Source organism: Sus scrofa, chromosome 3, assembly GCF_054392235.1.
Source record: "Sus scrofa isolate SSC_HxYL_T2T_F1_AM1 chromosome 3, Sscrofa_HxYL_maternal_Yorkshire_Landrace_v2.0, whole genome shotgun sequence".
Taxonomy (NCBI): Eukaryota; Metazoa; Chordata; class Mammalia; order Artiodactyla; family Suidae; genus Sus; species Sus scrofa.
This window is the reverse complement of record NC_139385.1, coordinates 53,530,373-53,546,423: the sequence shown is the minus strand read 5'-3', so window position 1 is coordinate 53,546,423 and position 16,051 is coordinate 53,530,373.

The following is a 16,051-nucleotide window of genomic DNA, read 5'->3' as shown; positions in this document are numbered from 1 at the left end:
ATGTCTCCTCACCTTTACTTTCTTCTCCCCTTCCTGTTCAAGCCACCTGGCCGTCCCCTCATCCCTGGTACACACACAGGCTCATTTCACCAGCAGCTGTCTTGGGGCACTGCTGTGAGCCCAGCTTAAATCCAGGCTTTCTGCTCTGAGAAAAAGCATCTCCTGAGAGCTCAGGGTCCCATTCTGGGTGCTCTTTGCCTTCTCTCCCAGCCCCAGGCCTTCACTTCTTCTTCCTTGAGGCTCTGCCTTTCCCCACCCACTGACAGAGGAAGACCATCCCTCAAGGGACCACACTCTACCAAGGAGCTGTGGTCTCCAGGGATAGTAGGGTTAAAGCAGAGTCTACGGGCAGCCATGAAAGCTCCACCAGGGGACTGTCCTGGAGGAGGATGAGCTGAGAGCAGGAAGAGCCCCTCCTCCCTGTGGCACTCCCTGTGCAGTTGGGGCTGAGTCCAGCTTCAATGGTCCAGACCACACACAGGTCGATGCCCAAGAGTTCCCAGGGCATAGTATCCAAGGGTGTGGTGGCCAAGCCTAGGGCTGGTGGCTCATCCCAGGGGCCATGGTGGGGGCTTTTGGAGGAGTCCAAGCAGCTTCCCCCTCCAAGGGGGTCCTTCCTTCTCCTCATTCCTCCTGGGCTCTCCCTGCCCGCTGGGAGCAGCCTCTTGTCCCCCTCAGGGCTCTCCATGGAGCCCTCTTTGCCCCAGGGAACCCTGGGTATTTCTTTGATATTTTGCCAGACCAGCATAATGCTCTGAGGTCCCCCATCTGCCCCTTTCCTTGCCTTTCAAAGGTATGGACCAAGATTAGCCTACTTCCTCTCTCCTGACCTCCCAAAGGGTCAGACAGATGCAGTGATGGCCCTTCCACAAGCCCAGCCCTCCTCCATCAGTATCATCACCCTCCTTTGCTGGCACACCCTCAGGCTCACCGTACCACCACCTTCTAGAGACTTCACGTACCTGTTCAGTGCAGTGGCCCTATGAGGCTGGTGCAGAGACTGGCTCAGAGAGCTCAGGAGGCAGCAGGAGGCAACCTGAGTGAAGGGTGACTGCAACTCCTACCTGGGCCCAGCTGCCTGCTCAGCATACCCTTTGTTCACTGCCTGTCTCTGAGCCGTGGTTTTTCTCACAGGGATGGGGTGACAGGACCCATCTAGCCCCTGTGCCTATGGGGAGGAGGTTCCCCGCCCTGCCCACAGCCAGGCATGGTGCTCTAGGTGCTTTCTGTGGGCTGGTCGGGCCTCTCCACCCTAACATGCCTCTAACTCGGCCTCCTAGCTGTTTATCCTCAACTGTGTGAAGAAGTCATAAACCGTGGAGCCTGCCCAGGTATTTATTTTAGTTAGTAAAAATGCCTTGGACTTTGCCAAGAGCCATTTGACTTTAATTGGAAACTTTTGAGGCATTAAGAATGCGTGGAGGTTTAAGACGTGTCCAAAGGCTCTGCAATCATCGATCATGTGAGCACGGCTTTGGACCAGGTGGAACGAAGACAACCTTTTAGCAAATCCACCTCCCTTAATGGACTCATTTATAATAACTCTGCCTCACTGGGCAGCATGTCTCCCCCAGAACTCCGTGAATGCTAGCCAGTGCCTTTAACAGCAAAGAACATCTGGTGACTGTAAACGAGGAACCCAGAAAAAACAACACACAACATAAACAAAAGGCAATTTGGGGAGGGCCAGTAAGACGGCCCCCAGTCTGTGGTCAGGGCAGACATTTCCCCCACAGTGGGAAGGAAGCTAGGGAGAGGCACCATCTGCTGTTACTCCAAGAAATGTCAGCTCAACAGCTTTGTTTACGGAGGACTTACTGGTGCCAGGCCTGGTCAGGAAGCCTCGGCCAACTGCTCTGGCCTCTCCCTCATCTCATGACATGTTCCCACTGGCCTTTCTCAGACCTACCCTGTTACATGGCCTTTGCTTAGGCTCCTCCCCATGTCTGGAGCATTCCCCCACCCTCTCCTCCTTTGTATTAGGCAGCTGTGACTGCATAACAAATTACTCCAGACTCTAGAAACTTAGAGCAACAAACACTTATTATCCTGACCTCTGAGTCAGGAAGCCAAGAACAGCTTAGCTGGGTGGCTCTGGTTCAGGTCTCTAGTGAGGTTACATTCAAGCTATCAGCAGGGCTGCAGTCTCCTATGAAGGCTGGACTGGGGCTGGAGAATCTGCTTCTGAAGCTCACTGACATGGCTGTGTGTGCGAGGCCTCAACTCCTCATCATGCTTGAGCTCCCTCACAACATGACAACTAGCTCCTCCAGAAAGAATGATCCAAGAAGCAGTCAATGCAGAAAGCCTACTCCATTATGACCTGATTTTGTACATGACATATCATCATTTGGCACGGGGGGGGGGGGTGCCTGCACTCATGGCATGTGGAAGTTCCAAGGCCAGGGATCAAGTCTGCACCACAGCAGCGATATACCATCATTTGTGCTGCATTCGGTGGTTTTCTGGGTTGAATAACGTCCCTCAAAATTCATGTGTACCCAGAACTACAGAATGTGAACTCACTTGGAAATAGGGTCTTTTCAGATGTAATTGGTTAAGATGAAGCCATTCTAAATTGGGGTAGGCCCTAAATCCAGCCCTAAATCCAGTAACTAGTGTCCTTATAAGAAGGCCATGTGCAGACACAGAGGAGACATAAGGAAGAAGCCCAAGTGACAATGCAGGCAGAGATTAGAGTGATGCCTCTACAAGCCAAGGATGGCTGGCAGCCATCAGAAGCCAGGAAAATGTCATGGAATGGATTCTCCTGCAGAACCTCCAGAAGGAACCAATCCTGCCAGTAACTTGATCTTGGATTTCTGGCCTCCAGACTGGTAGTGAATAAATTCCCATTGTTTTAAGCCCCCTAGTCACAGGCACTTGGTTAAAACATCCCCAGGAGACGAATACATGTTGGCCACATACAGCCCTCAAGTCTATGTAGGAGGGAGCACGAAGCTGTGAGTGACTGGAGATGGGAAGACTGGGGCTGCCTACCTCATTGCCTTAGCAACTCCACTCATTCTTCAGGCCTCAGCCACGTGGCTTCCTCCAGGATACTGGGCCATGTGCCTTGGATGGGCCATGTGCCTTGGCTGAACCATCCAAAACCCCTAGGTAATACACTACTTGGGGTTGTTTCCACTGTCTTTCCACCCTATTAGACTGTCAGGTCCAAGATGAGGGTGGTTCTATCTTGACCACCTTCTGCTCACTCTTATCTTTGGTGACAAGCACATGCGCAGCATACAACAGGTGTTCAATAAGTACATGAGTGACTGTTGGATGTGCTGTACACCTGCTACTTCTACCACCCCTCCATTATCAATAACCCTATTTTGAGGCTTAAGGGTATTGCAACTCATTTTTTATGTGTATTCATATAGATTCTATATATGCAAAAATTTCTATTTATGTAATTATATAGTTATATATAACTTATTACAGGAGTTGCTTATGTGATGATGGGGGCTAGCAAGTCCAAAATTAATAGGGTAGGCCATCAGGAAGAAAGGCCATGAGCAAGCTGAAACCCCCAGGCATGGGCTGAAGCTGTGGTCCTCAGGTGGTATGTGTTCTCTCTTTGGAGGAAGACTCAGACCTTCTTTTAAGGCCCCTGACTGATTAGGTCAGGCCCACCAAATTATCCAGGCTACTCTCCAATATTTAAAGTCAACTGGTTAGGGGCTTTAATTACATCTGAAAAATACCTACACAACAACATCTGAGTTAGTGTTTGAATAACTGGGGACCATAGCCCAGCCAAGTTGACAGCTTAAAGAAGCCATTATGGTTCATCCCTCATCAATGTGGCACCTGTACACATCTCCTTGAACTAGATTAGTCTCCAAATAAAGAAATAATGAAGTCACACTCCTACCTAACATGATAGAATTATCCTGCATATGACCAAAAATATACTAATGCTGTCCCTCAAAAGAAAATGCCAAACTCTTGTCCTTGATCTCCTGAAATTTAAGTACTAGATGTAGCGTCAACTACTATTAATGCATCTTATATTAGATAAGGGTAAAATATTATATTAGAGAGGGAAAAATAAAAATATTTTGTTGTTTTATATATACAAGTATATTAAATGTCAACATAAGTAAAAAATGCTCTACTATTTCTCATTCCTATATTTCTCATTTCTCATTTCTGTAGTCCTCATTTCTGTAACCAGTCATGTGGTATAGCTGGTATTTATCACTATCTTCTTCCACTACCCTTTCCATAGTCCCGTCAGCTAGCATCTCAACTGCTCATGGTTTTTTAGCTGGTTGAGTGACCCAAACCTTCATCCCTGAAGGGTCTGGGCCATTGGTTTTTGTAGCTTAACATTGACCTTAATTGTAAAGCATGGGAGATACCTCAGGGATCTCCTCTATTCCAAACATCCTCTTCCTTACCTCAAGTGTGTAACAGTAACCAGTTTTCTCTTGGTCATAAGGATCAATCACTCCAGCCAGGATAATGACCCCCTTCTTTATCTTGCTGATTCAGAGGTATGAGGGGCCAGATGGAAGTCTTTAATTTCTAATTCAGTGGAATCATTGTTGCTCCTAGTGGAAGCATTTCTTCTTCTAACCTAAGACCTCTGTGTCAATAGAGTATAAAGTTATAGGAATAGGAAGCAAAAAAAAAAAAAAATTGCTGATAGGTCACGAGGGGTAATAGTGAGTATTGCCACTCTCACATTCACCCCTTGATTCCTGGACCTGTGAATCTTGGCTGTGGGAGAAATAGGGCCATATATTGGACACCAATTCAGAGCATATGCAGCCCACTGGAGAACCTTGCCCTAGTCATGTAAGGGATTGCCGCTAGTAACTGAGTCTTCAAAAGGCCGTTCCACCAATCTATCAAACCAGTTACATCAGGATGGTGGGGAACAGAGAGAGTCCACTGGAATCCATGAACATGGGCCCACTGCAGCACTTCTTTTGCTGTGGGGTGAGTTTCTTTTCTTTCTTTTTTTTTTGTCTTTTGTCTTTTTAGGGCTGTACTCATGGCATATGTCTAATCGGAGCTTTGGCCACTGGCCTACACCACAGCCACAGTAATGCGGGATCCGAGCCTCATGTGCGACCCACACCACGGCTCACGGCAAGGCCAGATCCCTGACCCACTGAGCAAGGCCAGGGATCGAACCCACATCCTCATGGTTCCTAGTCAGATTCGTTAACCACTGAGCCACGATGGGAGCTCCAAGTCAAACTATTCTGATTGCTTCTTTGACTCTACAGTTCATTATTGCAACCACGCCCACCTTACCTTCAGGAATTAAGAGTTGCCACTTGGCCTCTATCACCCCAAGATTCAATTTTTCCCAATGCCTTTAGGTTTCTCGATTTAGTGACAACAGTTTCCACTGTAACTTCTGACCTACAAAAAAAAAAAAAAAAAAAAAAAAAAAAAAAAAAAAAAAAAAAAGCAATCACAGAGTTCTTCAAGGATGCTGGAACTCCCCTCACAAACTGATTTCTCACAGTTGTGAGAAAGGTGTATCCTTCCTTTTGGAAAGCAAGGGTGGTGAGCAGATCTTAAATGTCAAACCCACTCTAATATTCCAGTTTCTCTAAGCCTTAGGATTTCTTCCTCTGTGATAAAACAAGGCAACTCTGGCATCCCAACCCCATCTGCTATGGACCATCTTTTGGTCAACATTTTAACCAAGAAACCAAACAAACTGTTAGAGCCCTTTCTTTTTGCTCCAGCTGCAACACTAAAGCCAGGATCTGTTTAGTTGGCCCAAATCAATAAAATCTTCCTGATCCAACTTTATATTTCTTCTTCTATTAGTTCATACTCTTAATATTCATTTCCCATACATCCCCTGGGATTCTGTTTGTATAAATTGGAAAAAATCATGTCAGTTTTTTTTGGGGGGGGGGCTTGCACTTGCTCATGAGTCATATGTTATAACTCCTCTTTGGGGATCTGCTGCGATTTGAGTCTAGTCATATGTCTAGAAGCAAAGAAGGGCAGTGGGGCTAGGGATGGGACCTGAAGAAAATCAGCAATATCTTGCAAGGCTACATGGTTTTAGAGGAGGGCATTACAGGTTCTTCGGATAAACTTCTCAAGGAGGGGTAGGAAAGCTACTTCTCCTGGTCAAGATGACTCAGCAGAATTTAGGGTTTTAGTGTCCTCACTTTCAGTTTCTTTGCATATGTTCCCCTTCCAGCCTTCAGGATCCCATTTCTTCAATCAATGCCCTGACTTTAATAGCAAACACCATGCTGGACTGGGGCTTCAGTTTGCTTTATACTTCAGCCATTCACAGGATGACATTCCATGTTTGGTTTACAGAAATCCTAAAACTGTGGCTATAGGAGATAAGGGTTCCAGGGTAGATGAGGAATACTTCAGGTTATCAATGTAGAGTTTGAGCTGGGAACTTGAATGAAGCTTGAGCTTCTTCTTTCCCCACTTTCTTTAGCACATTTAAGAGCGACCACCTAATGCCATTGTACTTCTTATTTTAACTAAAATTCTTAGGTAGCATATATGTGACTATCGAGACTCTTGCCATCTGTGTTTGATTACAAATGTCCAACAGCAATCATCTGAGTAACTCTTTGGCCACATCTTGACATAGATAGCCATTGTCTTCTTTACTACTAAAACAGGATCATTAGTGCCTTTAAGTATAGGAAGATTAGGGAAACCAGTTCCAGAAACCCAGAGCCAAGGCAGGAAACATCCATTAGAGTATGTTTCTCTGGAGCCACTTACCTTGTGGACATCTGTATCAGCCAGGGCTCAAACAGAGAAAAAGACCCAGTATTACACATATGGAGTGGTTATAAAGTTCTTAGTTTTGATTCAATGTTGTAATGAATCATAATGGAAATGCCGTAGTCAAAGCAAAGAGTGAAGAGACAAACACACCAACAGGGCAGTGTAAAGTAAAGGCATACTGTTGGGGAGTTCCCTGATGGCTCAGTGGGTTAAGAATCTGGCCTTGTCACTGCTGTGTCACAGGTTCTATCCCTGGCCAGGAAAGTTCTGCATGTTCTGGGGGTGGCCTAAATAAATAAATAAAGACAAACTGCTGAATAATTAGACCATTAACTTTAAAACTGGTATCTGCCAGAAATTATCTTAGAACAAAGACAGCCACAGCGAGAGTCATTCTCCATCAAAAGGAGATCTTTGTGGAGGCTAAAGACAGTTAATATATAGTTATTTTATTTTATTTGTCTGTTTTAGGGCTGCACCCATAGCATATAAAGGTTCTCAGGGTAGGGGATCGAGTCAGAGCTGCCGACCTACACCACAGCCACAGCAACACCAGATCCAAGGTACATCTGCGACCTATATCACTGCTCACGGCAACGCTGGATCCTTAACCCACTGAGCAGGGCCAGAGATTGAACCTGTGTCCTCAGGGATACTAGTTGAGTTCTTAATATGCTGAGCCACAACATAAACTCCTATAGTTATTTTAAAACAATTATTGTTGTAAGAATTTTTGTTTCTCTTTCTACAAGTCTGACTCTTCAATGTTTTTATCTATTTGGATAAAGTCTCATTTATGGCTATGCTCTCTGTCAAAATTCTCCAGATCCAAGTCTAGGTTCAGGGACAGGCAATCTTGTCATTCTGCCCTATCTCCTGCCCCTGCTTACAAGTTGGGGTAGGTTCTAGAGGCTTCTCAAAGGGACTGTCACATAGTCTCCTCTGTCTCGGGACCTAATGGCTCCACCTGAGACTGATAGATAGTACTTCAGCTCTATACTCAGAGCCATGAGCCAGGGAGAAGCAGAGGAGACCAACCCCATCTGAAGTCATCCGAGATCACACTTCTGTGCCAGATTATCAGATAGGCATAGAAAAAGCAACCAGAATTCTGAGAAAGACAAGTTGGGGATCTCTGTGCCCTCTAGAAAGGACCCTGGTCCAAGAACAGAAGGAGAAGAAGGACTGCATTCTATAAATGGTGTGAAACAGAGCACATCATTGGGATCTCAGGTGGGTGAAAGGGCTGCTTGGCCCTCTGACCTTGACCCTGCCACCCAAAGATCCTGAGCCAAGGATAGGAAGGAGGAGAGAGGATGGCAAGTCATAAGAAAGAATCAGGACATGCCTCATGCTCATGAAAACTTTCTCCAAGATGTACAGTAAGGGAAAAGCAAAAGCACAAGGGTTTGCATAGCTAAACAAAAATGAAATAATATACAGAAAGTGCTCATCTTTGCATAAGGACATTCTAAAGTGCTATGCAGGAAATGGGAAGGCAGGATTGTTGACCTGGAATAGGAGGGGCAGAACTTTCCTGTGTACCCTTCTGTCCCTATTGAATTTTTAACAAGGGAAAAGAAATATTGTTTTTTAAAATTAAAATAAATTATATTTGGTACTTTAAAAGTTTTTCTGGGGAGTTCCTGTCGTGGCTCAGTGATTAACGAACCTGACTAGCATCCACGAGGACGTGAGTTCAATCCCTGGCCAGGTTCAGTGGGTTAAGGATCCGGCATTGCCATGAGCCATGGTGTAGGTCCCAGACACGGCTCAGATTCTGCGTTGCTGTGGCTGTGGCTTAGGCCGGCATCTACAGCTTTGACTGGACCCCTAGCCTGAGAACCTCCATATGCTGCAAGTACGACACTAAAAAGATAAAAAGACAACAATAAATTAAAATAAAAAAGTTTTCTGCTCTAATTTTTAATTGCCATTTTATTTTTTAAAAATTGAAGTATATTTGATATATAATATTATATATTATGGGAATACAATATAGTGATTCACAATTTTTAAATATTATATTCCATTTATAGTTATTCCTCATGTTGCACAATATACCTTTTTAGCTTATTTTAGCCTAAAAGTGTGTACCTCTTGATCCCCTGTCCCTATCTCGCTCTTCCCCCTTCCCTCTCCCCGCTGGTAATCACTAGTTAGTTCTCTACATTTGTGAGTTTGCTTCTTTTTTGTTATATTCACTAGTTTGTTGAATTTTTTTAGATTCCTCATGTAAGAAATATCATACAGTGTTTGTCTTAGTCTGACATTTCAGTTAGCATAATGCCCTCCAAGTCCATCCATTTGGCAAAACTTCAGTTTTTTATGGCTGAGTAGTATTCCATGTGGTATATATACACATATACCACATCTTCTTTATCCGTTCATCCCTTAATGGACATTTAGGTGGCTTCCATAACTTGGTAATTGTAAGTAACACTTCTATGAACATTGGGGTGTATGTGTCCTTTCAAATTAGTGTTCTTGTTTTTTCCCCAGTATGCACCCAGGAGTGGAACTGCTTGGTCATATGGTGGTTCTATTTTTAGTTTTTTGAGAAGCCACCACAAAGTGTTTCACATAGCTACACCAACTTACATTCCATCGACATTGTAGGAGTGTTCCCTTTCCTTCACACCCTCACCAACATTTGCTGCTTTTGTTCCTTTAGAGTATAGCAATTTTGACAGGGATGGTTTTAACTTGCATTTCCTGATGATTAGCAATGTTGAGCATCTTTTCATCTGCCTGTTGGCCATTTGAATTTCCTCTTTGGAAAAATGTCTATTTAGTTCTGCTGCCCATTTTTTTATTTTATTTTCCCACTGTACAGCAAGGGGGTCAGGTTATCCTTAGATGTATACATTACAATTACAGTTTTTTCCCCCACCCTTTCTTCTGTTGCAACATGAGTATCTAGACATAGTTCTCAATGCTATTCAGCAGGATCTCCTTGTAAATCTATTCTAGGTTGTGTCTGCTAAGCCCAAGCTCCCGATCCCTCCCACTCCCTCCCTCTCCCATCAGGCAACCACAAGTCTCTTCTCCAAGTCCATGATTTTCTTTTCTGAGGAGATGTTCATTTGTGCTGGATATTAGATTCCAGTTATAAGTGATATCATATGGTATTTGTCTTTGTCTTTCTGGCTCATTTCACTCAGGATGAGATTCTCTAGTTCCATCCATGTAGCTGCAAATGGCATTATGTCATCCTTTTTTATGGCTGAGTAGTATTCCATTGTGTATATAGACCACATCTTCCGAATCCAATCATCTGTCGATGGACATTTGGATTGTTTCCATGTCCTGGCTATTGTGAATAGTGCTGCTATGAACATGCGGGTGCATGTGTCTCTTTTAAGTAGAGTTTTGTCCGGATAGATGCCCAAGAGTGGGATTGCGGGGTCATATGGAAGTTCTATGTATAGATTTCTAAGGTATCTCCAAACTGTTCTCCATAGTGGCTGTACCAGTTGACATTCCCACCAACAGTGCAGGAGGGTTCCCTTTTCTCCACAGCCCCTCCAGCACTTGTTATTTGTGGATTTATTAATGATGGCCATTCTGACTGGTGTGAGGTGGTATCTCATGGTAGTTTTGATTTGCATTTCTCTTATAATCAGCGATGTTGAGCATTTTTCATGTGTTTGTTGGCCATTTGTATATCTTCTTTGGAGAAATGTCTATTCAGGTCTTTTGCCCATTTTTCCATTGATTGATTGGTTTTTTTGCTGTTGAGTTGTATAAGTTGCTTATATATTCTAGAGATTAAGCCCTTATCAGTTGCATCATTTGAAACTATTTTCTCCCATTCTGTAAGTTGTCTTTTTGTTTTCTTTTTGGTTTCCTTTGCTGTGCAAAAGCTTTTCAGTTTGATGAGGTCCCATAGGTTTATTTTTGCTCTAATTTCTATTGCTTTGGGAGACTGACCTGAGAAAACATTCATGATGTGGATGTCAGAGAGTGTTTTGCCTATGTTTTCTTCTAGGAGTTTGATGGTGTCCTGTCGTATATTTAAGTCTTTCAGCCCTTTGGAGTTTATTTTTGTGCAAGGTGTGAGGGTGTGTTCTAGTTTCATTGCTTTGCATGCAGCTGTCCAGGTTTCCCAGCAATGCTTGCTGAATAGACTTTCCTTTTCCCATTGTATGTTCTTGCCTCCCTTTGTCAAAGCTTAATTGACCACAGGTGTCAGGGTTTATTTCCGGATTCTCTATTCTGTTCCATTGGTCTGTCTGTCTGTTTTGATACCAGTACCACACTGTTTAGATGACTGTGGCTTTGTAGTATTTCTTGAAGTCTGGGAGAGTTATGCCTCCTGCTTGGTTTTTGTTTCTCAGGATTGCTTTGGCGATTCTGGGTCTTTTGTGGTTCCATATAAATGTTTGGATTGTTTGTTCTAGTTCTGTGAAAAATGTCATGGGTCATTTGATAGGGATTGCATTGAATCTGTAGATTGCTTTGGGTAGTATGGCCATTTTTACAATATTGATTTTCCCAATCCAGGAACATGGAATATCTTTCCATTTCTTTCCATCTTCTTTGATTTCTTTGATTAAAGTTTTATAGTTCTCGGCATATAGGTCCTTTACCTCTTTGGTCAGGTGTATTCCGAGGTATTTGATTTTGTGAGGTACAATTTTAAAAGGTATCGTATTTTTGTATTCCTTTTCTATTGTTTCATTGCTGGTATACAGAAATGCCACTGACTTCTGAATGTTAATCTTATATCCTGCTACTTTGCTGAATTTATTAATCAGTTCAAGGAGTTTTGGGGTTGAGTCCTTAGGGTTTTCTAGGTATAGTATCATGTCATCTGCATACAGTGACAGTTTGATCTCTTCTCTTCCTATATGGATGCCTTTTATTTCTTTTGTTTGTCTAATTGCTGTGGCTAAGACTTCCAAAACGATGTTGAAGAGCAGTGGTGAGAGTGGGCATCCCTGTCTTGTTCCAGATTTGAGTGAGAAGGCTTTCAGTTTTTCCCCATTGAGGATTATATTTGCTGTGGGTTTATCATAAATGGCTTTTATTATATTCAGGAATGTTCCCTCTATACCCACTTTGGCAAGGGTCTTGATCATAAATGGATGTTGAACTTTGTCAAATGCTTTTTCTGCGTCTATTGAGATGATCATATGATTTTTGACTTTTTTTTTGTTAATGTGGTGTATGATGCTGATTGATTTGCGTATGTTGAATCATCCTTGTGAACCTGGGATGAACCCAACCTGGTCATGGTGTATAATTTTTTTGGTATGTTGTTGGATTCGGTTGGCTAAGATTTTGTTGAGAATTTTTGCATCTATATTCATCAATGATATTGGCCGATAGTTTTCTTTTTTGGTGGTATCTCTGTCTGGTTTTGGAATGAGGGTGATGGTGGCCTCATAGAATGTCTTTGGGAGTATTCCTTCTTCTTCAACCTTTTGAAAGAGTTTAAGGAGGATGTGCTGCCCATTTTTTAATTGGATTGTTTGGGGGTTTTTTTTGGTGTTGAGTTGTACAAGTTCTTTATACATGTTGGATATTAACCCCTTATTGGTTGTATCATTTGCAACTGTTTTCTCCCATTCAGTAGGTTATCTTTTAATTTTGCCAATGGTTTCCCTTGCTATGCAAAAGTCTTTAAGCTTAATTAGGTCCCATTTTATTTTTGTTTTGATTTCCTTTGTTTTAGGAGATGAATCTAAAAAAATAATTCCATGATTCATGTTAGAGAGTATTCTGCCTGTGTTTTCCTCCAGGAGTTTTATGTTATCCATTCTCACATTTAGGTCTTTAATCTATTTTGAGTTTATTTATGTATACAGTGTTAAAGAATGTTCTAATTTCATTCTTTTAAATGTAGCTGTCCAGTTTTCTCAGCACCACTTATTGAAAAAATATCTTTTCTCCATTGTATATTCTTGTCTCCTTTGTTGTAGATTAATTGGACACAGTGTGTGAGATTATTTCTAGGCTCTCTATTCTGTTCCATTGATCTATGTGTCTGTTTTCTGCTAGTACCATACTGTTTTGATGACTGTAGCTCTGTAGTATAGATTGAAGTCAAGGAGCTTGATTCTTCCATCTTCATTCTCTCTCAAGATTGTTTTTTTATTAGGGATCTTTGTGTTTCCATACAGATTTTTTGGTTTTTTTTTTTTTTTTTTTTTTTTTGCTATTTCTTTGGGCCACTTCTGTGGCATATATGGAGGTTCCCAGGCTAGGGGTCAAATTGGAGCTGTAGCCGCCGGCCTACGCCAGAGCCACAGCAACGCGGGATCTGAGCCGTGTCTGCAACCTACACCACAGCTCACGGCAACGCCGGATCGTTAACCCACTGAGCAAGGGCAGGGACCGAACCTGCAACCTCATGGTTCCTAGTCGGATTCTTTAACCACTGCGCCATGACGGGAACTCCCCATACAGATTTTTTAATTATCTTTTTCTATTTCTGTGAAAAATTCCATTGGTATTTTGATAGGGATTGCACTGAATCTGTACCGACTTGGGTAGTATGGTCATCTTAATAATATTAATTTTTCCAATATAAGAACATGGTATATCTTTCCAACTCTTTTGTCATCCTCAGTTTCTTTCACAGTGTCTTATAGTTTTTCAAACACAAGTATTTTATCTCCTTAGATAAGTTTATTCCTAGGTATTTTATTCTTTTTGATGCAATGGTAAATGGAATTATTTCCTTCATTTCTCTGATAGTTTGTTGATAGTGTATAGAAATGCAACAGATTTCTATATATTAATTTTGTATCCTGAAACTTTACTGAATTCATCAATGAGCCCTAGCAGTTTTCTGATGGTATCTTTAGGATTTTCAGTGTATAATATCAAGCCATCTGTAAACGATGACACTTTTACTTGTTCCTTTCCAATTTGGATGGCTTTTATCTTTTTCTTGTCTGAATACTGTGTTGAATAAAAGAACTTCTAAAACTAAGTTGAATAAAAATGACAAGAGTGGGCATCCTTGTCTTGTTCCTGGTCTTAGAGAAAATGTTTTCAGCTTTTCATCATTGAGTATTAACTATGGGTTTATCATATATGGCCTTTATTTTGTTGAGATAGTTTCCCTCTATGGCCACTTTCTGGAGAGTTCTTTTTAATCACAAATTGATGTTGGATTTTGTCAAAAGCTTTGTTAGCATCTCTTGAGATGAATATATGGTTTTCATTCTTCAATTAGTTAATGTGGTGTATAACATCGATTGATTTGCAGATATCTAAAAAATCCTTGCATCCCTGAATAAATCCTATATTGTTGGATTCAGTTACTGATATTTTGCTAAGGTTTTTGCATCTATGTTCCTCAGTGATATTGGCCTATAATTTCAAATGCATTTTTAAAACCCTCTCTTGTACTTTCTTCCCTTCATGATTATTGCTTTTGATATTATATTTTACATCTATTTGTTTTGTGTATTTTCTTAACTGCTTATTGTAGATATAGATTATTTAACTACTTTTGCCTTTTAACCACCCTACTGTTTTGTGGTTTTTTTAGGGCCACACCTGTGGCATATGGTAGTTCCCAGGCTAGGGGTTGAATTGGAGTCATAGCCCTTGGCCTACACCACAGCCACAGCAACAGCAGATCCAGGTCGCATATGCGACCTATACCACAGCTCACGGCAATGGCAGATCCTTAATCCACTGAGTAAGGCCAGAGATCAAACCTGCGTCTTCATGGATACTAGTCAGATTCATTTCCGCTGAGCCACAAGGGTAACGCCCACCCTGCTGGTTTTGTTTATGGATGATTTCCTACATTTACTGCAGGTTCACATTTATAGGTGGGATTTTCATTTTGCAATTTTCTTGTTTCTAGTTGTGGCTTTTTCTTTTTCACCTGGAGAATATCCTTTAACATTTGTTGTAAACCTGGTTTGGTGATGCTGAACTCTATAAGCTTATGCTTGTCTGCAAAGCTTTTGATCTCTCTATCAAATCTGAATGAGAACCTTGCTGGGTAGAGTAGTCTTGGTTATACGTTTTTCCCTTTCGTCACTTTAAATATATTATGTCACTGCCTTCTGGCCTGCAGAGTTTCTGCTGAATAATCAGCTGATAACCTTGTGAGTGTTCCTTTGTATGTAACTTGTTGCCTTTCCCTTGCTGCTTTTAATATTCTTTTCTTATCTTTAATTTTTTCCATTTTAATGACAATGTGTCTTGGAGTGTTCCTCTTTGGGTTCATCCTGTATGGGATTCTCTGTGCTTCCTGGACTCCTGTGGCTATTTCCTTTCACTGATTAGAAAAGTTTTCAGATATGTTCTCAGCCCCTTTCTCTCTCTTCCTTCTCTGTGACCCCTGTAATGCAAATATTAGTGGGCCTGATATCATTCCAGAGGTTTCTTAAACTGTCCTCATTTTTTCCATTTTTCTTTTTTCTGTGTAGCAGCAGTGATTTCCACTACTCTGTCTTCCAACTCACTGATCTGTTCTTCTGTTTCATTTAATCTACTGTTGATGCTTTCTAGTATATTGTTCATTTCAGTTATTGTATGCCCCATATCTGTTTGTATGTTCTTTATATTATCTGGCTTGTCATTAAAATCTTTTAACTTCTTGCTCTGTGCATCCATTCTTCTCTTGAGTTCTTCCATCACCTTTAAAATTATTACTCTGAACTCTTTCTTGGGTAGATTGCCTATTTACACTTCACTTAGTTCTTATTCTAGGGTCTTATCATGTTCCTTCATCTGGAACATATTCCTCCACTCCCTTATTTTGTCTAAATTTCTCTTGTATTTTTATGTATATGGTAGGTTTTTTATGTTTCTCAATCTGGAGAAGTGGATTTCTGTAGGAGAAGTCCTATGCATCCCAGCTGCACACCCCTTCTCATCACCCAAGCTCTATGCTCTAGGGAATCACCCTAAGAGGTCTGTGCGGGTCATTCTATTGTGGCAGTTGGACTATGTGGGTGGTCTGGTAGGCTTGGTTGGTTGCTGGCTCAGTTGGTTGCCAGGCCCTGCCTTGTGTAGATGCTACTGGCTGCTGTTTAGCAGAGACTAGTCACTAGGTGGCTGAATCAGGCAGAACCCCAAGGTCTTAGGGGAAGTGCTAGCTCACTAGTGGGCAGAGTCAGGGTCCAGAAGACTCAGGGGCTATTGTTCCCCTCAACAGGTGGGTAAAGCTAGATCCTAGGGTTAGTGCTGCATTATCAGCAGACAGAGGAAAGCCCTGGAATCTGGCTACAGGGTTAGCATCCCAGAGCTGGTGTCAGATTACTGGTGGAGTGTGGTGATTACTGACACAGTTGGGTGTGGGGTCTGGGATGTCCTGAAGCTTATGTCG